Here is a 22641-nt window from a genome sequence, read left to right as displayed (position 1 = left end):
GAGACTCAAACGTTCTTACGCTGCCCCTGCTTGCAATTTACTCAGGTGCTTAAACTGTGAAAAGGCTTTGCATCCTGGGTTTGCATCTCAGAAAATATAACAAGTTTCATTTTGAGGTTGACAAACACTCCCGTCCATCCCAGGCTTAACCACCTAGAAATCAGGGGCCGATGCCTAGGAATCCATTGTTCTCGGCTTACCAAGAGAAGTCAGACTCGAAGGGACTTCATTTCCTGACTGTCCAATCCTGTTAGTGATGTCAGCCTGCCCCCTCCCCCACACCCCATCTCCCACCTGTGCCCCACATTCACTTTTACCGCATAATAATCACTACAAACATCTCTTTCATACCTTCACTGCCCATTTTAAGCTACTTAAGAACAAAGAGGATCATGGCTTGTCTTTCTGTGACACCAGATCCCTTGATGCAGCGGCATAGGTACAAAATAGAAGGCCTCAAATGTCCAGCTAAAGAGTGTGAATATTTTCCAAAAAGGAGAGAAAACCCATTGACAGTTTTGGAATAGAAAGTAATAGTGTGATAAAAGCAGTATTTGGGGGAATTTTCTCTGACAGCACATACTTGAAACATTGGAAAGAGGGAAAATAAAAGAGGAAATAAATTAAAATTCAGAAGACCAGTTAAGAGGTAATTATAATCAATGAAGCCTGAGACAGCGAGGATCTAACTACAGTCATGACAACGGACAGAAAGAAGAAAAGATGTTTCTGAAACACCTTCTGAAGATAGTGAACTCCAATGCCCTCTAGGGAGGCACCATGGCTGAGCCATCTTTGTGACCCCAAAAACCCAGGGCTGATATGCACCAGCATCCAACAATGCAGCCGTATCAGCTATTAAAATACTGAGACACTTGTGCATAAGCAGCCCCTTACTTGAGTCCACCACCCACTCACCCCCATGCCTACTCCACCACTCCAGCCCCGTCCTGGAATTCCTCAAAACTCCTCCCCTCCCCAGTGCAGCGACTGAAGAGCCTGGTACAGAAGAAGGCTTTGAGAACCTTGCTCCTATGCCAAAGCTGATATTCTTTTTGATTGGTCAGTCCACTTGCCAATTGTCACATATATTTAACATCATGTCTTCATATGAATAGTCTGCTCCTGGTACATAGTAAGTGATGAAGGAAAGAAGGAAAGGAGGGAGGCAGCAAGGGAGGGAAAGGGGGAGGGACTAAGAAGAAAAGAAAGGAAGAAAGGACCAGATTTTGATGATTAGGTGGATATGACAAGAAACAAGCAAAGGAGTCCTATACAACTAGAACCATAGAGACTCACGCGGCTGGCGGATTATAATTTTCTTTCAAAAAAAGAGAGGCAGAAGGGAGAGTTAGTTTGGGAGCAAGATGGATATGTTCTCTTAAAAATAAACTGCATTTGAACAAAAGCTCAGCTGAGAGAAATAAAATTTATGAAGGATTGATTGAAAGATATGTAGTCCACCCATTCTTGTCTATACTCCAAAATCTGCGCCTTGGAGAGCCCTGGCAGGCAGAGAGCTGTGAATCTCATGAACAGCCTTTGGGAATCTCCTTTAGGCTAGGGTCCAGTGGCTTGGCTCCTCCTGAGAAGCTGGCTTGCTTTTATGGTACAGACAGTGAACTGTGTAGCCAGGCAGGTTTCTTATTTAGTCTTGTAAAGCTAAATTTGTGGTTCACCTGTAGCACATGTGCCTCATGGGAGCCCCACTTTCTGGTCCTACCCTTCTCTAATTTATGTTATCTTGCCATGTGACATCCACCTAAGCTGACTTAAACCACTTTTGGAACAAAGAAGGGACTAAGTTAACTCATACTGAGTTTCAAGTAAAGGTGGAATATTCAGATGGAAAAATCCAGTTAATATAAATATTTGAAATCAGCTCTTCATTGGGTTTCAGCACATGAGAGGCACTGAGAGAGTTGTATAGATACAGAAGACACGGCCTCACAGTCTTACAGTCTTTGGAGGCAGCAAAGATAAGCGCACGTCAGAAGAGATGGCACAACCCCCCAACCAGGATTTGATTAATTGCACAGTGACTGCTATCACTGGTGGGTACCTAAAAGAGAAGGCAGAATCCACATTCATTATTCCTCATGTTCCATGCACTTAAAAAGTCTCTTGGTGCTGCTATGGAATAGAACGATGGGGCTTCTGAACCTTGGAACTCAATTTTGCTCAGTATGTTAGCACCTCTGATTGGTGGATTCTCTCAAAACCCGCGGATAAACATCCCCCTCATTTATTTTGGGTGTTTTGTATTGTTTTATAGAGAGACCTCACTGATTTGATTACCTGGCTGTTTATTCTCAAAGGAAAGGCAACAGAATGGGGAAGCAAAGGAAATCCAAAGAGTGAGCCCAAAGAAAAGACAGGAATGGATTTATTACCAGAATATACCAACTATCTAAAGCAGTCGCTGGGGCAGGGCCCGTGGCGAGTGGTTAAGTTCATGCACTCGGCTTTGGCAGCCCGGGGTTTCGCGGGTTCGAATCCTGGGCGCCGACATGGCACCGCTCATCAGGCCATGTTGAGGCTGCGTCCCACATACCACAACTAGAAGGACCCACAACTAAAATATACAACTATGTACTGGGGGGATTTGGGGAGAAAAAGCAAAAAGAAAAAAAAATTAAAAAATAAATAAATAAATAAAATAAAGCAGTCGCCATGTCGTCAAAACAAATTATCAGCAAAGTAATTAGAGAGGGATGGTATGGTGAAAAAAGATAAACAAAACCTATATTTGGCTCTGAATAGCTGCTATGTCCCTAATCCTCATTGCTTTATTTGTAAAGATGGAAAAGCAATCCTTGCCACATATTCACTCAAGTTAGACGTACTGAGCACCTTCCAGCTAGGCAGCATCACGTCAGCATTCAGGATGACAGCAGGATGAGGCATGGCCTCAGCCCCATGGGGTTGTGTGGACCCCATGAAAGAATTCTCTAAAAGTACTCGATAAAAGTACCAGATGTGTCACATGCCCGGGGATTACTTTTTATGTCCTCTAAGGCGCCTTCAACAAGCTGAGGCAATTCCAGATCAGGAGAGGAAGATGATTTTGAAGTCGTACGCCTTTTCTGAAAGTTCAGAGCTGGAAATCATCCCAGAAGCCCTATGCATAGGCCTAGCACCCCAAGAATAGATGGAGGGATACCATCCAACTAGAAGACACAAAATGTTATTTAGACCGGCAGAACAAAAGCTCCCCAAAACAAAAGTTTAAATTCCAGGATTGCCTCACTCTAAGCAAATATGTGCCAAGGTTTCCAGTCTCATTCTACATTTGTAGATACTTGTTTCCCACACCCAGAGAGCCCCTCCCTCTACATCCCCACCAAGCCCTAAAGGGATGCCAGAAAGTAGCCTATTCAAAAACAGCCACTGAGAACCCACGGAGTGCCCAGAACTGTTCTTGGAACTGTAAACACAGAGCGGAAGAAAACTCTTGATTTTCCAGGACCATGCAGTCTAGCGAGGCCACGGGCCAGCAAGCGAACAGTCTCACAACAGGAGACGAGTGCCATGAGAGGGCATGTAAGTGTGAGAACCACCGCCCTCACTAGACAATCACTTATCAATCCTTCGACCACCATTACTCAGGGCAAAACCTGGAGTCATTCTGAACTCTTTTATTTCATACCTTGCATCCAATCCATGATTAAAATCAGCCACCTCTGCCTTCAAAATATACCCAGAATTCAACCATTTCTGATGATCTCCAATGCACCAACCCTAGTCCAAGCCACCATCATGTCTCCCCAGATTACCCCCAAAGCTTCCTAACTGGTCATCCCCTACTCTCCCCTTCCCCCTTCAGAGCACTTTCCACCCAGCAGCCAAAGAGAGCCTTTTAAACGAGTGTTATCACGCTACTCCTCTACCCACACCCTCCAGGGTCTCCCATCACTGTAAGGACCCAGGAGCACTGAGGAGGACGCAGCAAACTAAGAGTGATGAGCCATGGTCTTGGCCATGACAGCCCAAAAGCCAGGCTGTCAGAGGACTCAGTCTAATCCATACGACATTTGTCTACAAGCTGTGAGGGATTGCATCAACTTCAAAAGCCACCTTGAGCACACAAAGCCTTGAGGTCCTAAAGGAAGATCTGATAATTTGCTGTAAAAAGTACAAAAGATGGCAGCTCCAGCTCAGCAGATACTCAAGAGATGGCTCAACCACGTCATCGACAGCAACGTTGTCTTCTGCCAGGTCCCAGAAGCCTCTCTTCTGGCTGTAGCCCCACACTTTTATGATGGTTATTATTCACCTATCCAATGTTTCACTGAATCAACACCCCCATTAGGTGTTCCCCGGCCTTCAGAGCTCGAAAAGGAAAAAAATAAAAGGAGAGACGCAAAAAGATTAACTCATCATAAAGATAGGCCAAAAAAATCTGATTTCCAAGTCTTCTTGGTGCTTCCCTCTGGTTCACCTTAAATGACCAGAACAGAAGATTCCAGCTATCTTTGGGTTTGGCCACGGCCAAAAAGGATCCCTGGAGACTAGAGAAAATGACGTGGAATTTTCAGGTCAAACTGAGACTCTGAAAATCCTTTAAAGAGTAAAATACAAAAACTCATTGTTTTTAAAGGCCATACCCGGAAATCTAGCAATTAGTTAAGAAGGAGAAGTAGTTGCACATCTAATATTACTAGGTGTGGGGGACAGAAAGATGAATAAGATGACCCTTGCTTTCACAGAGGTGACAGGTGTGACAAGAAGAAAACCATCACCTAGAGCACAGCAAGTACTAATAATGGAAAGACGTACAAGAAGGTATGAGAATGGAGAGAGTAATTAACTGCAGCAGTGATGGACGGCAAAGAGAGAAGAGGGCAGATCATGGCAGACTTCTAGAGCAGCTGTCTTTTTGAGTTAATTAATGCTAAAGTGCAAGTGGCCTCTAAGATATCACCTTACACCCATTAGAATGACAAAAATATCTAAAACTAATAGTAACAAATGTTGGAGAAGTTGTGGAGAAAAAGGAACACTTATACACTGCTGGTGGGAATGCAAACTGGTGCAGCCACTATGGAAAATAGTATGGAGATTCCTCAAAAAGTTAAAAATAGAACTACCATACGATCCAGCCATCCCACTACTTGGTATTTATCCAAAGAGCTTGAATTCAGCAATCCCAAAAGTCCTGCGCACCCCAATGTTCATTGCAGCATTATTTACAATAGCCAAGACATGGAAGCAACCTAAGTGCCCAGCAACAGACGAATGGATAAAGAAGATGTGGTACATATATACAATGGAATACTACTCAGCTGTAAAACAGAACAAAATCATTCCATTTGCAATAACATGGATGGACCTTGAGGGAATTATGTTAAGTGAAATAAGCCAGCAAGAGAAGGATAATCTGTGTATGACTCCACTCATATGAGGAATTTAAAAATGTGGACTAAGAACAGTTTAGTGGATACCAGGGGAAATGTGGGGTGGGGGGTGGGCACAAAGGGTGAAGTGGTGCACCTACAACACGAATGACAAACATTAATGTACAACTGAAATTTCACAAGATTGTAACCTATCATTAACTCAATAAAAAAAAATTACAAAAAAAAAAGGAAACCACACATAAAGTGCAAGTGGCCTATACATGACTGTCTACAGCAGCATTATTTATAATAGCCCAAAACTGGAAACAACCCAAATGTCCAACTGATGATTGGATATATAAAATGTGATATATCCACACAGTGGAATATTATTCAGCCCTAAAAAAGAATTAAGTACTGATATATGCTGTCACATGAATGAACTTTGAAAACATTATGCTAAGTAAAAGAAGCCAGACACAAAATACTGCATATCATGACACCATTTATATGAAATTTTCCTAAGAGGTAAAAAGTAGATTAAAGGTTGCCTAAAGTAGATTAAAGCCTGCCTAGGGCTGGAGTTTTGGGGGGGTATGAGTATGGAGTTTTCTTCTAAGGGTAATAAAAATGTTCTAAAATTTATTGTGGTGATGGATGCACAATTCTGTGAATAGACTAAAAGCCACTGAACTGTACACTTTACATGAGTGAATTGTATTATACGTAAATTTTATCTCAACAAAATTGTTTTTTAAAAAAATGCAAATGGCCTCTCATGGCTTAATTACTAGATGATATCTGCCCTCTATAGGGACTTTCAAAGCCCTACCTCAAAGGTCTGAGAAATGCAGGGATTCCAATGGGCAGGAGGAGCAAATGGGACATTTTGCTTTGCCCACGCCATGGTCTCCTGCTTTGCCAGGCCAGGAGTCTGCCAGCACTTCCCTGGGCCTCCTAGGGCCACCTCTCCAGGCTATGGTCATTCTGCTCCACAATGTTTTTATTAGCCTATTTTTGAGGCCCTCAGAGACATCCCTTTGCGAGAAGTACATTAGTCAGGTGGAACAGCAGGCTGGAAATTTTAACACGCGCATTACTGCATGGAAAAATGACCTCACACTGACTCTTAACTGAACGTCTGATTCAACATGAGTCGGATAAAATCTCTCCTCCTTTTGACAATGATTCCAATATGCTGCCATCTGCAGAATACCCTTTTCTCTCGGAAAACAAGTTCCCGCCTGGATAGTATAGTCAATGAAAATCCAGGAGGAGAGCCGTATGTCGCAATAAATGCACATTGCATTCCATGTTCTCTCCCTACTATTATTTTTCATGCCCATCACCAGTGATGAGTGCTGCTCTAGACGATTTCCTCCAAAGATATGCCTGATTCAAATTCAGTTAAAAAGAGAAAGGAAACACACAGCAAGCAGCCTTCTATTTTATGTCTAGTTCGGTGGGGATCCAAATTCCAAATCCAGTCCAGGACATCCTGAGCCATCCCTCCTCTCCCACTGTTTCCCTCTCCTGCTAGCTTTAAAGGACTAGGCTAAAATTATAGAAGCCTGGACAATTCTCTGGGCTAAGCAGGGCCCTCGGGAGTCAGGTCTTTAGGTTGAATTCTCCAAATTCATACAACAGACACTTCCATTAATTTTCTTATCTAACCCTCACTCTTTGTCAGAAGACCTTTCCTGCAGTCTTTGTTAAATGGACGAGGACCCAAGTCAGCCCACCTTCTGACACGTCTGATTGGAACAGAGGGAACACCTGGGCCAATGAAATTCTCTCTCTTGAGGGGCCAGCCCCATGGCTGAGTGGTTAAGTTCACGCGCTCCACTTGGCAGCCCAGGGTTTCACTGGTTCGAATCCTGGGCGCAGATGTGGCACCACTCATCAAGCCAAGCTGAAGCAGTGTCCCACATGCCACAACTGGAAGGACTCACAACTAAAAATACACAACTATTTACCGGGGGGCTTTGGGGAGAAAAAGGAAAAAAAAATTTAAATCTTAAGAAAAAAGAAAAAAGAAATTCTCTCTCCTGAAAATGTGGAATTGGGACAAAGAGGCTATGTGTAGTGAGCTGAATTTGGATGTGGGAGTTTAAAGGTCACATTTGGTGGGAGGGAGAAGGGAGAGCTGGGCCAATCATTTCTTCACTTGTATAAGAAGCCGCAAAGACACCCATCTGGAGGGGAGAGAACAAAGCCACAAGAAGAAAGAGGCTGAGAAAAGAAGGCAGCAATCTCCCTCACTCCGGGTTTCTCGGCCTCAGCACTATGGACACTTTGGGCCAGATAATTCTTTATTGCAAGGGGCTGTCCTACGCGTTGTAGGTTTAGCAGCATCCCTGGTTTCTACGCACTAGATTTCTATAGTACACACCCCTCACCCCAGTTGTGGCAAACAAAACTATCTGCCAAATGTCCAGTCGTTTATTTATCCTTCAACCACCATTACTCAGGGCAAAACCCAGAATCATCATTAACTCCTTTCTTTCACACTCTGAATCCAATTCATGATTAAAATCTCCCACACCTGCCTTCAAAATATACCCCGAATCCAACCATTTCTCATGACCACCACTTGCAACAACCCTAGTCCAAGCCACTACCATCTCTCATCCAATTACCCCAGAAGCCTCCTAACTGGTCACCCTAACTCTACCCTGGCCCCCTTAGAGCATTTCCCACATAGCAGCCAAAGAGAGCCTTTTAAATGAAAATGTTACCATGTCACTCCTCCACTCCAAGCCCTCCAGGGTCTCTCACCATTGTAAGGACCAGTCAGAGCCCTTCCAATGGCTGATAAGACCCTTCAAGACCTTACCCCCGGTTCTCCCTCTGACTTCAGCTCTTACTACTATGGCTCACTCATTCATCTCAATCCCATTGACCTGCTTGCTGTTCCTCAAGGATGCCAAGCACATTCCTGCCTCCAGGCCTTTGCATTTGCTGTTCCCTCTGCCACGAATGCCCTTCCCCCAGATATGTGCCTGGCTTGCTCCCTCATGTCATTCAGATCTCTGCTTAAATATCATCCTATCAGAAAGGCTTTCTATGATTGCCCTATTTAAATAGGCAATTCATTCTCTATCTCCCTTACCTGGTTTACCCTTTGTATTCAACTGTTTGTTTATTGTCACTCTCCCTGACTAGAATCTAAGTTCAGGAGAGCAGGGCTTTGCTTCCTTAGCTGCTGTATCCACCAGGACCTAACCTGAGCAGTGCTGAGCGTTGTGGAATGACGTGCAGACTACTGTACCAACCAGAACGGTCACTCCATCACTATTCATCACAGAGCAAAACTGGAAACAATCTATTCCCTAACAATGGAGCAATGGTTAAATAAATTATGACATATGTGTGCAGTCATTTCAAAGCTTATGCTTTCAAGGTTTTCTTAGGTTAAAATGAAATCTTGCCAGTAACCTCTAACATATCTTCTCCTAACTTTCAATGAAATACCTATGGAATCCAGACATAAACCAAAACTTAATGCAACTCTGAAAACTAAGGCTATATACAGTATGTGTATATATATATATATATATATATCTCAACCTGTTACCAGAATGTGGGAGGAATTTCCATAAATACCCAATACAATAAAACTAGACACTCCTGTATCTTCCAGAAATATAGTGAGTCTGTATACTTGAAAATAGGAGATGGTCTTGTCATCACTCCCCACTTTTTGCTCCCTAAATTAATCAAGTATTTACCATGCAAATTTCAAATATCGAAAACTCCAAAATGCCTTAGGGTTATGAAGATGTCTCAGACCTGACCACAGCAGTAACTATGATGCCACCTGCAGGTGAATCCTTCCACTTCTGAAGCACACTGCCCCACAGGATCTCACATTATCCTCACAGTTACACCAAGACAGACAGAGGAAGGTCTCTTCCCCATTTGATAGCTTTCAAAAAGTCTATTCGGCAGGGATCGAACAAAAACAATTTCCCCCTCAAGGCGAGCTACTGACCTTTTTTTTTGGTGAAGACGATTGTCCCTGAGCTAACATCTGTGCTAGTCTTCCTCTATTTTGTATGTGGGCCACCACCACAGCATGGCTTAACAAGTGATGCGTAGGTCTGTGCCTGGGATCTGAACCCAGGAACCCTGGGTCACAGAAGCAGAGGTCATGAACCTAACTACTATACCACCAGGCCAACCCTGAAAAGACTTTCTTAAATGGCTTATTTACTGAGATGCCCAGGAATCAGGGAAACATCAAGGGTGAATGATGTATCCAGTGACTACCCACAGGGGAAGCCACTACCGCCCCTAGGAAGGAAAGTCATGGGAGCCCCAGAAGTGGAGGTGAGGCTGCCCAGGGGAAGATGTCGTCTTGGAGGGTCACGGCATTTCTAGGGCAAGAGCAACCAAGCAGGCAGGGAAGGGACTCCCACTGGGTGACTCCTTGGAAGTCAGCTGGCAAGGAAGCCCGAGTGATGCAGTCTACAGGAGTCAGCCTCCCAGGGCGCAGAACGGCGTGTAATGGATGAGGAAAGGCAAAAGGGGAATAGAGAAAAGTTGGGAGACTTGCCTTAAGTCACATCGCTAGTCAGCCTCACCCCATTGACAAGAAAGTGCCACCCTGGGATCCCAAATACACATCCCTGGGAGGGAGAGAGCAGTTCTGTAGGCCTGGAGGATTTAGCACCATCAGAAGATAGGGTGATAGTCTCTAGGCCCTGAGATGAGAATAGACAAAGGTGGAGTTTGATTATCTGCCCCCTGGAGCAAGAGCTTTGAATTTACAATTGAAAAGATCTCCCCAGCAAGACACGCAAAACATTGAAAACTGCTAAACCAGCCAGGAAAGACTCAAGTGTAGGAAAAGACTTGATCAGTGTCTGTTCTCAGAACACCAATTCCACTCCAGGCTCATACTTAAGAGGACTCTCATCTCTAAGAAGTTTGCTTTCACATTCCAGAAAAACAACAAACCAGGGGTAATGATCTTCCATTTCCTAACTCTCATCCTTAATGCCAAATAAAATCCTCTCTTGCAAGCGAGAGATCCTAGCTCATCATGCTGTGTTTTGCTCTGATTAAAAACAGGAATTTCTTTTTTTTCTTTCTTTTTTTCTTTTTTTTTTTTCAGTTGTTCCAAGCCAAGCCCTTCCTTAAAGGTCATTGAGCATCAAAACTAATCTGACTTCTAATTGCTTTTGTAAACACATCAGAATAAATAAATGCCAATATAATTAACTATCTAGCATACGATCTGCTCCCTCCCTTTACCAACAGGGCAGATGGCCAGCAAAGCAGCGCTCCAGGCTCCGCTAAGACTCGTATTTGTGATGTGGGAATGACTAGATTGGAGTCTATTTAAATCAGTTTACCGAGCTTGATCGGCCACTATAGGGCATAAGAATTGCCTCAGGATCATAATAAAAGTACAGACCCTAGTCCTAGAGAGTCGAATTCCTTTGGTCTGCAGTGTAGCCTAGGAATCTGCATTGTTTTCTCTATAAAAAGACTTTTCCAAGTAATTCTGATGTAAAACCAGTTAGGAAACCACTGATCTTGATCATTTTTCCCTTGGCACAGAGTCCACCACAGTCAGCCGTCTCTACTCGCCCCTCCCAGCCCTAACACCCCTCACCTGCATCGAGTTGATGCCTATGTCAATCTGACTCCCTCTTTCTAATCGAGAGGGGCTGCATGATATACAGCTTTGATTTCCTAGGACTTTATGATTCACTGGCACAGAAATGGCAGAGTGAAAATTCAAGCATTGCGTAATGTGTCCCCAGCCTGGTCAGTGGCCCCATCTAGCTGTACTGATGACTCTCCTGTTCTATTTGTGAACAGTCACCAGGCCAGCATCTCAACTCCTGTGACTGGAGGCCTCTGAGGACCGGGGACAACGTGGCAGCCTGGGGGAAGAAGATGAAGCAAGGACACAGGAGTGTCTCCAGGACCCACACTAGGCGCTAAGGACCACTTGGCAGGCCGATCAGCTTTACAGACACTGCCCCGTCTCTCTGGGAGTAAGCAAGTAGATATAGAGAGAGAAAGGAAATCCCTCAATGACGTGACTCTGCCGCTGGTCCTTTTGATGTGGATTAAGGCTGCCCCAGCTAGAGAAGCCCAAGGTGACCTGGCCTACATGCCAAACTATACGACCCAGTCGACTTTTTTTATGGTATGAATTAGGACCGCCCCAGGGAGAGAAGCCCAGGGCATCCTCACCTACATGCCGATCTATATGGCCAGATTCGTATCTAAAGTTATATGACCGCACAATAACCAGACCCCATCTGCAGTGAAATCATTTAATGACTTTTTACATCATCTTTTCTTTTCTCCAGTAAAAATAAGTCACGTACCCATGCCTTATAAAATTAGCCCTAACCCTCAACTCGGGGCAGCAGCAGGAGCTCTGACCTCCCGTGGGTCCTGTCCCCATGCACCAGCTCTGCCTGCCCATGGGTCCTGTCCCCATGCCAGCGGGGGCAGCAGCAGCTGCTCTGCCTGCCCATGGGTCCTGTCCCCATGCCAGCGGGGGCAGCAGAAGCAGCAGCAGCAGGAGCTCTGACCGCCCATGGGTCCTGTCCCCATGCCAGCGGGGGCAGCAGCAGCTGCTCTGCCTGCCCATGGGCCCTGTCCCCATGCCAGCGGGGACAGCAGAAGCGGCGGCAGCAGAAGCTCTGACTGCCCATGGGTCCTGTCCCCATGCTATTCCACACTATTCTCTAAATAAAAGAGCACTACTGCCAGATCTTGAGAGTCTAAGAAATCTTTCTTTCGAATCCTCGGCTCACCGACCCCGCATCACTTTCTCAGGTTGTTCCCAAAGCCTGTGCCAGTCCTCAGAGTCCTGCTCCTGTGACCCTTTCCCCCTCCCCTGCCCAGACTTCCAACTCTTAGCTCCCTGCGTTTGCTATGGTTCCCACTTTGGCCAATAGCATCCCCCCAGAGAACATTTAGAAATGAAGAGGGGCAGACATTTTTGATAGCCACAAGGGAACATACTGGAACTGGAGGAGTTGGGGTGGGGGGTAAGAGGACGGAGAGGAGACGCCAAAAATCACGCAGAGGGCAAGGCAGTTCCGCAGGACAAAAAAAATTGTCCCACCTAAAATGCCATTAGCACCTATGCTGTGAAATGGGAATCACTTACAGTCTGAACCACACAATTTAGCCCTTAATTATGGCTCTTTGTCAGGAGAATTTATTGCAGCATTGTTCAGGTAGCAAAAGCCTGGAAACAACCTAAAAGACCACTGATAAGGGGCCATTAAATAAAGTGTAGTACATTCGTACAAAGGAATTCCATTAGAGAGAATGAAGGAGATCAATACTTACCAATATAGCTCAATATCTGAGATCTATTGTGAATTTTAAAAAGCACAGGGCAGAATAGTATTACAGTATGTCTCTCATTTGGTATTTTGACAAAAAGGAAGATGCTATATGTATCTATATGTTTGCATATAGACAGAATCTCTCCAGAAAGTGCAAAGAAACTGATTAGGGGGAACAGAACCAAAACAAGAAAGGCAAGGATGGAAGGGGGACTGGCTTTCCATCTAACCTTTAACGCTGTTCATTTCCACTGTGTGGGTGATTTTTTCTAAAGGAATATCATTCGTTTGCTACTACTATTGTTTCTCCTGTGTTTGCTCTGCCCTCTGCAACTGCATGTTAAGTTCCTTAAAGACAGAGAGATTTCCCACAGCACCTAGCACAGAGCAGGTGCTGAATACATTCCTCTTGGATCATAGATTAATGGGCTTCTGAAAGAACTCAAGCCAGGAAAATAATTCCTTTGAAAACCAAAATACCTGCCCAGACAGACAGAACCCACTGGGAGCCTTTTCCAACCTGAGCATTCACGCCCAATTCTGGCACAGATGGTTTTCAAAGGTAGTTAGAGCGAGGCTGGGATTTTACCAATACGGGTCACCTCTTCCACAGAAGCTACTCCACAGCTTAGAAACCCAAAGTCAAAGTTGCTAGACTGACATCTGTAACGTCCCACCTATGCTGTGCCAAGCAAGGTCTTGAGCACTTTCATCTACATTAACTCACTTGCCTCCTAACAATCCCACGAGGCAAATGTTCTCACCCTCAATTATGGTCCAGGAAACTGGGACACAGAGGGAGTGACTTGCCCAAGACCACACAGAATTTGAAATCTGTCATCTAATGTTCAGTGCTCTTTCTGCACAAAGCTGTCAGCTAGAAACAATCTGGCCTTTCTTCACAATGACAGGTCGGCAGAGTCTCATGCAACTGGGTCAAGACCTCCACTTATAAGCTTGGGGTCTGGGCCAAAATAGGTGGCCTCCCTGGCTTCATTTTCTCATCTGCAAAAAGAGGAAAAGCTTACCTAAGAGATGATGGGGAAGAGAATGAAATGACATACTGTACGTAAGGCATGAAGCTCTGTGACTGACTCATAGTAGAAGCTCAACAAATGGAAATTTCCCTTGTCTCTTCTTCCTCCTTTCATGCTAGAGTTCAACTAGAGTTGAACTTCCAAAATCCAATTTAATAGGATGACATTCTCTATTCTAAGGTGTTTATTTTGAAAGTTTCCAACGTTATTTCCTGCACTGCAAAATTCAAGATATCACTGACCCTCTCCATTCTTTAAAAGGTTATTGCAATTCAAACAAGTTCTGGTCAGCTTTCATAAGGATTTTGACAGGGACATTCGGTCATTACTATTCTTCAGAAAATACAGTGGTTTGCCTAACAAGACATGTCTGACTTGTCCCCTGCAGCACGGAGAATAAATAGACAATTGCCTTTTATCACGACATTGATAGTGATGACAACAGTACTGAAACAAAAATTTCTTCCTAAACTTTAATCATTTTAATTTGTCTAAGTGGGAAGTACAATTTTGGCATGAAAATATTTGTGTTATTACCCGTGTCATTACCTCTGTTTACTAAATTTAAATGAACAGAATGTTTCTAGTTGTACGAAAGCTCCAGAGATTACCAGAACAAATGCTTGTCTCTTTTTATCATATTTGCAACTGATGAATTTAATCACAAAGTTCTAAAACGGGAAAGACTCTAGTAAGCCCACATAGTTCAGCCATTCTTCTGCCTTCACACAAAACTAAACGGAAATTACCTCAGACACGCAGATTTATAAAAACAACAACAGAATTGAGTCCCATTCCTTGCCCACAGCAGATACTCTAGTGGTAGAAAAATTAAAATCTACTCTCTCGATCATCCAGGAGCTCTCAGCTTTGGGTTCACAAATGCCCAGAGCTATGCCCCACTGCTCAGGTCTTCTGATTTAATTGGTTGCAGGCGGGACTCAGGGAATCAGTATTTTTTCAGCTTCCTCAAGTGATTGTAATGTACAGCCAGGGTTGCAATGATCTAGCCCTAAGATTTTTTAATACGTTTATTGAAATATAATTCACATACCAACCAACTCACCCATTTAAAGTGTATGCTTCAATGGTTTTCAGTATATTCATAGACTTATAAAATCACCATCACAGTGTAATTTTAGAATATGTTCATCACCCCAAAAAGACTCCCACACCCATCAGCAGTCACTCCCTGTTCTCCACCCCCAGCCTTAGGCAATCACTAACCTACTTTCCATCTCTGTAAATTTGACCATTCTAAGTACCTCATATGAGTGGAATCGTACAGTATTTGTTCTTTTGTGTCTGGATTTTTTCACTTAGCATAATGTTTCCAAGGCTCATCCATGTTGTAGCACCTATCAGGACTTCATTCCTCTTTATGCCCGAATAAGATACCGTTATGTGGATATACCAGATTCTGTTTATCCATTCATCAAGTGATGTACATTTGGATTGTTTCTACTTTTTAGCTATTATGACTATGCCTAATATTTAAAAGCACTTGTAGGGGGCCAGCTCCGTGGCCGAGTGGTTAAGTTAGCATGCTCCGATGCGGCGGCCCAGGGTTCGGATCCTGGGTGGGGACATGGCACCGCTCGTCAGGCCACATTGAGGCAGCGTCCCACATCCCACAACTAGAAGGACCTGCAACTAAGATATACAACTGTGTACAGGGGTGGTTTGGGGAGGTAAAAATATTTAAAAGCACTTGTAAAAGATCTGCTTTTAAAGTAACGTAAATCATGTATGCAACAACAGGAAAGCCTTTCTCCGGAAGAGGACATCGTCCGGAAGGTCTCACCCTTCTCGCCTGCAGCTTCCTTCCCCCAACCACGCTTCCACTGTGAAGAACAGCACAGAGCACAGTTCTTTAGAACTGGCTTCTTGGAACCTAAATGTCTGATTGCTTTGCTCAGCCTTACATCCTTGACATTTATATCAACAATCCAACTGCTTTCTTTTTTTAAACCAGCCTATGACTTCACCTAATCAGCTGATTATTTATTCTGACTCAGAGCAGTATTTTCCCACTCAACAGCCTAGCACAAAACATTTTAACCATTTTAGGACTTCCAAGTTACTCATTTCAGCAACTTCAGCAGCAGCACCATCACCTCCAACAACTCTCTTCCTCCCTTCCATCAAAACTTTAAGACAAGCTCTCATGTTAGTCATTTCATCTCCTTGTGAATTCAAATCCATGTTGTTTCCCGTGGCAAATTGCATATGAAGGCTCCTCCATAAAAATGAAAGTAACTATCATAGTTGAGTGCTTACTCAGTTTCAAGTACTGTGCTAAGCACTTTACATAGATTTTTCTCAGTGTATACTCATGACCACCCTGAAAAACAGACATTATTTTCCTTACTTTACAGAGGAGAACACTGAAATTTGAACAGCTTAAGCAACATATCCAAGTACACACAGTGGCTAAGTGACAGACTCGGGATTTCCACCCAGACCAGTCTGGCTCCTCACCTCTATATTACACTTCCTCTTCCATTTATATAACCATGGAATCATTCAATAAGTAATTACGCTATAGTTGTGCCAGGAGCTTTGCCAGGCCTGTGGGATACAGAATTAGACAAAACAAAACTATCCCTGCCTTCCTGGGATTGACCATCTAGTAGAGGGTAGAGATGTTAAATATGTTATCACACACTGTGGAAAGTACCATGAGGGAGAGCTGCACAGCGCTGGGAGCGAGTGCATATCCTGGTTTAGTGGGTGACGTGGGGAAGGGAGAGTGCTAGGGAGATGACGTCCTTGAGGAAGTAAGTTGAATTCTGTGAAAAGCTTTGTCCTCTATGATGGAATTCTGGAAGCCAGGGGCAGTGGGGAGGAGTATTCTCTGAGGGAGAGGCTCACCTGGCTGAGGGATGCCTCAGCAATAATGCTCAGCAGCTGGGCACCTGGGTCACCATCCTGCCCTTGCAGCCTTTCTTTTGTCCCTACTTGCCTGCCTCCGGGGTATCTCCTGCTTTTGTCCTTATTTCACTTCGTGCCCTGTGCTTAGCTATTTCTTCAGCTTACCAGAGCAAAGCAGAACCATCTTCTCAATGATCCACAGCTGCAGAAAACATTCCCACTGAAACCAACACCCATTCAGAAGGGAGAATGCGGCCCAAATGATTAGGAAACACGTTACACTCTATTTGGCAGGTTTGATTCCAAAAGACTTAGAGAATATTATTTCCAGGGTTGGGGGATTTAAAAACGAGCCTGCTGTTATGCAGACACCAAATTACTGCAATGTTAGAACTGCTCCAAATTGAAGGCAGAGAACTGAGCGGCTTCAGCCTGGGGAGCCGTGGTTTTGCTGCCACCTGCAGGCCTGTTCCGGGAAGCGCACAGCGACTCACCAAAGCCTCATTGGAGAGTCAGAGGCAAGAGGGGAAAACGGAGCAACTGCATTCATGCAGGTACCTTATAAATAGGGTGGGGTCGGTCCTGGGCTGAGGGGGCTGTTCCGTCTGGGAGGTGACTGGGCAGCTGGGACTGGGTCTGCTTTTTTTCTCACGGTTTTCTAGGACTCTCGGTAACTGCAAGTTGTTAGATCCCTGCCTTTCTCAGTACTCCTCTTGCCTGCGCATCCTTGATACGTGGATATAGATTCATTGATTGTTTTAGGTCTGTGTGGGACCCCAAAAGTCACCGATTACAACTGCTTGGCTGATCCTTGAAAATAACTTTTGCAACATTCCTGCCAAGAGTTCATGTGAATGTTCTTGAAGAGATCTATGCCATCTTTTAATTATTCTTCTAGAAAATTCTATGTTGAGCTCTATGCTTGCCCCCTAACTTCCACTCCTAGTTTGGATTCTATTGATTATATAAAACCTAATCCATCTTCTCAGTAACAGACTTTACAATATTTTTAAACAATGCTGAGTTCTCAGGAGTGTTTTTCATTCCCATCCTCAGGTCGTTTTTCTCATTAGATACTGTTTCAAGTCCCCTTGCTCTGAGCACACAGGAGAGGGAAGAGAAAATCATCTGGAGTCAGACACACCCAGCTGTGAATCCCGCCTCCACCACTTACTGGCTTTACCTGTTTCCATTTCAGTTTCTTCATTTATAAAATGTTGATAATGACACATCGTTTAAAGCAGGGTTGTGAAGATTAAAGAGGTGAAATACAGCACAACACAAAGCAGATACTCAAGTAAATGGGACTTACTGTTATTTTTGTTACCATCATGTTTTTATAAGTGGGTTTGAAGAGCCAAAACTGATACTCAGATGTGATCTGATCATCCCCACGCAGAGTGAGGCTCTCATCCTCCGACAACGAGGGTAAGGATGATACTAATTAAAAAAAAAAAACGGGGCTTTCATTTATTGTTTTCTCCATACGAGGCTTTGCCCTAAACCCTTGGTATTTATTCTTTCTTGAGGTCTTCTCACCCATCCTGTGAAGTAGATGTTATTCCCATTTTACAGAGAAGGACACAAGCACAGAGAGAGATGAGCTGCCCAAGTCACACAACTAGGAAATGACAGGGTTGGAACAAACCATTGTGCCTGACACAGAGACCTTGCTGCCTCAAATATCAGATCTTAACTAATCTTCTGACTTGTATTTTTTCTTGGCAGTCAAATACATGATGGACTTACATAGCACTTACTATTAGTGGAAGCCTCTCTCTCCCCTGCCATCACACACTGTTAGCAGGATATTGTCCATCTTATACTCAACAGGTATTTTTGTTCATTTGTTGTCCAAACGCAGGAGTATTAGTTTGCTGTGGGTCTGCTTTGAGAAACCAAAAAGAGAACTCCTGAATATGGTGTTTTTATTCATCCTGGAGACCTACTTAAATGCCCTCCTCTGAAATGAATGTGTCCACCTTACCCTTGGGATCAAATCCACTCCTCCCTTGACCTGACCCTGGCTTGGGACATCTCCAGCCCATCTCCCACACTCTGTTCCAGCCACCCTGAGAGTCATACAATTGCCACACCCCCTTCTCTCTTGCCCTCCAGGCTTTGCACATGGTGTTCCCAAGGCCTGCAATGACCTATAGTATCTGCCTATCCTCTTCTCCTGACTTGCTTTTGGCCAACATAGCTCTCAGCTCGAAGGTTGTATCCCCTAGGAAGGCTTCAACGCTTCCTGCCCCTCCCACATCATCCTCTCCCATGTGCCCCCCTCTCGCTCTGTGTCTATTTCTAACTTAAGACTTACTACACTCATGTTGGAGAAAGGATAGACACATAGATCAATGGAACAGGATATAAATCCAGAAATAGACCTACATAAATGTGGCCAATTGATTTTTAACAAAAAGGCAATTTAATGAGGAGAGAATAGTCTTTTCAACAAATAGTGTGCTGAAACAATTGGACATCCATTTGCCAAAAAAAGGAGCTTCAATCCATATCTTAAACTATATATAAAAATTAATTCAAAATGGATAATATATCTAAATATAAAATCTAAAACTATAAAACATCTAGAAGAAAATACTGGAGAAAGTCTTTATAACCTTAACTTAGACAGAGTCTTAGATATGACACCAAAAATGTAATCAATAAAAGAAAACAATTGATAAATTGGACTTTATCAAAATTTTAAATTTTACTCTGAGAAGGACACGGCTAGAAAAAGAAAAGATAAGCCATAGACTGGGAGAAAATAATTGTGAATTACATATCAGACAAAGGACTTCTATCCAAAATATGTAAAGAACTCTCAAAACCCAACAACAGATGAACAAGCAAAACTAATTTTAAAAATAGGCAAAAGATTTCAACAGATACTTCACCAAGAAGATATATAGATGGCAAATAAGCCCATGAAAAGATGTTAACATAATTAGTCATTAGGGAAATGCAAATTCAAACCACAATGAGGGCAGGCCCTGTGGCAGAGTGGTTAACAACACACGCTCCACTTTGGGGGCCCAGGGTTTTGCCAGTTTGAATCCTAGGCTCAGACGTGGCACCACTCATCAAGCCATGCTGAGGTGGCATCCCACATGCCATAACTAGAAGGACCCAGAACTAAAAATACACAACAATGTAAGGGGAGCTTTGGGAGAAAAAGGAAAAATAAAATATTTTTTAAAAAAACACAAAGAGATACAACTACACAACTATTAGAATGGCTAAATTTTTTTTAAAAAGCCAACAATGCCAAGTGTTGATGAGGATGAGAAACAACTGGAACTCTCATACATTGCTGGTGGGAAAGCAAACTGGCACAGCCACTATAAAACAATTTGTTTTCATCTTAATTTTATTTTATCTTTAACTAGTTTTATATGAAGTTAAATGTATACCTACCATACAATCCAACAATCCCATTCTTAGATAATTACCCAAAGGAAATGAAAACCTATGTTCACACAAAAACCAATATGCAAATGTTTTTAGCAGCTTTATGCATAATCAACAAAAACTGGAAACAACCAGAATGTCCCTCAACTTGGGAATGGATAAACAAACTGTAGTACGTACACTTGGTGGAATACTACTCAGCAGTGAAAAAGGAACAATCAATCAATACATGCAGCAATGTGGATGAATCTCAAATGCATTATGTTGAGTGAAAGAGGCCAGGCTCAAAAGGCTACATTCCATATGACTCCGTTTATGTGACATTCTGGAAAAGACAAACTATAGGATCAGAGAACAGATCCATGGTTTCCAGGGGCTGGGGATGAGAGACAGTTTGTCTACAAGAAATAGGACAGAATTTTTTTAGAGGAATGATGAAACTGTTCTATGCCGTGATTGTGGTGTTGGTTACACGACTATGAATTTCCCAAAACTCATAAAACTGTACACCAAATAGAGTGGATTTTATTGCATGTGAATTTAAAAATAAATTTAAAAATGGAAAAAAATGGCTCACACCTCAGGGCAGACACTAGCACATATGGCACCTTGCAAGATTTGCACAAAGGTGCCCCCTCGGGTGACAAAAGTCCCTATAGTACTCACATTTCCAGGCTCCCCTTGAGGAGGGGCTAGCGGCTGGATATCAGCCCCACTCGCCTCCATTTTCTCCCCGTGGGCCACGCTGAGTGCACAAACTGCTCAGCCTGTCCCCATCACCCGGGCCTGGATGATAATGGGCTATGTATTCATCTGTCTCCCCCTCCACGTGTGAGTTTCTCGAAGAGCTTTTCTAACCCATCACCATAGCTCCGGCAAGCTGCTCAGCGGCTGGCACAGCAAATATTTGCTGAATGGATGAATGAATGATCCCCCCTCCTGGAGCCCACCTGAACGGCCCGCTCATGGAGCTCTCCCCTTCCTGTGAAGTTCTACAGGACCCATGTGTCTCTCATTCGTCACAACTAACAATAGAAGCAATGACTCTCTGCTGACACAGCCATGGATGGGCAGGTTTCTTCCCAGCTAGACTGTAAGCTCTTTTAGGAAGGGAAAATGTACACAGAGCCCTGAGTAGTGCCGTATACACAGAAAGAGCTTGATAAACCTTAGTCGACAGGTTGAGGAAACACAAATTCTTCTTCAAGTACATGGAGAGGAAAAATCAGGCTAAGATGCAGAAAAACACATTTAGATAAAACCATTTAGATAAAAACAGTTAGACAATCAACTCATTTTTATGATTGACAAGGTGTTAATTTTCTTTCTTTGCTGACATGGGTGTATGTTTCTAGTAAAGAATACAAATGAACCAAAGGATTAATGTCAGGAAGAAAAATGCAGTGCCGATAAAAGTGAGTGTTCAAAACGTTTTCCTCTATATTTCCATAAATAAGGCTTCTGTATTTCTGTATATTCTTATATCTCCGGAGAGAAACAGGGTATGAAAGGAGGATGTTGTGTGGAGGCGCATCTCAGCTTCCAATTTGTTCTTAAGGTCATTCATCTAATAAATGGGGATAAACTGTAACAGCATGGTTCTGTCTTTCAGAAGGAGGAACTCATGCAAAGCATTTCAGGATCCTTGAGGAAAAAGGAAAAATAGCTATTGATGGCATTTTTAGGGTGGATGTTGATAATACAGGAAGGGCACTCTGAGCATTCCGGGGGGCGAGACAAATGCAGCCACCACGTCAGGCACTTCATTCGTCACCAGGATTGAGCCGTCCCATCCACTACACCCCCTGCTGCTATCCAGGTGTCATGAGTCTTAATGTTGCTATTCAATACATTCAGTTGAATAAAGTACCAATGGAGTTACCGATAGCCATAGAGCCAGGCAAAGGACTAGAAGCAGGTGGCCGACCTCAGGATTTCATTGAGAAGTGCAGGGCCTGCCTCCCAGCCTGCAAATCTGTCTCCCACATTCGCGGCCAGTGAGCAGAAATGCTGTCGTTCCTTCAGGTCTGGCAGTTCTAGGGTTTTCAAAAGTTCCCTTTACATTTCACTCACTTCCTTGCAGCCTGAATCTTGTCAGCCCTGGAGAGGCACAGAGGAGCCTGTGATTTCAGAGTTCCAGCAAAGACGGCGCCTATGTCTCCACTTCTGCCTCTGGGAGTGGTCACACGACACAACACTCTGACGTCCCAGCTAATGAACCAAAGAGGAGTAAGACCAGGCCTCTGCCCCTTACTTTCTGTGTGACCCTGAGGGAGTTACTTAACCACTCTGAGCCTCAGTTTCCTCATTTGTAGAAGAGAGACAATAATACTCACCTGATAGTGTTGTGTGAGACTGAGACAGTGCACACAAATGGCTCATCACAGGGCCAGAGACATAGTAAGCACATAATCAATAAATTACAATTTTTAATCATTCTAAAGGCAAAGCCAGGAAAGGGCAGGGAATATGGCCTCAAATCTGTTGAATACATTCTCCAAAGGAAAACCTGTGCATTCATCCTGGTGATTCCCCTGTAAGAGGTTCACAGCAGAGACATCGGCAGCAGGCCTGACCCCAAGCTCTCCTGGTTCGTGTGTCACATGAGACCTTTCTCTGACCCTCAGCCGGAAACCAATGCTGGCCCCA

The 22641-nt window shown here is 43.7% G+C and overlaps 1 long non-coding RNA gene across 1 annotated transcript in view; it reads right to left on the bottom strand.

Annotated features, from left to right (window-relative positions):
* LOC123279835 (uncharacterized) overlaps positions 1 to 22641 on the bottom strand; it is a 346739-nt gene that overhangs the window by 323114 nt on the left and 984 nt on the right. The gene's annotated exons all lie outside the window — the stretch shown is intronic.

This window comes from Equus asinus, chromosome 2, assembly GCF_041296235.1.
Source record: "Equus asinus isolate D_3611 breed Donkey chromosome 2, EquAss-T2T_v2, whole genome shotgun sequence".
In the NCBI taxonomy this organism is placed as follows: domain Eukaryota; kingdom Metazoa; phylum Chordata; class Mammalia; order Perissodactyla; family Equidae; genus Equus; species Equus asinus.
Note: the sequence above shows the minus strand (reverse complement) of the source record. Positions and strands in the feature narration are given on the sequence as shown.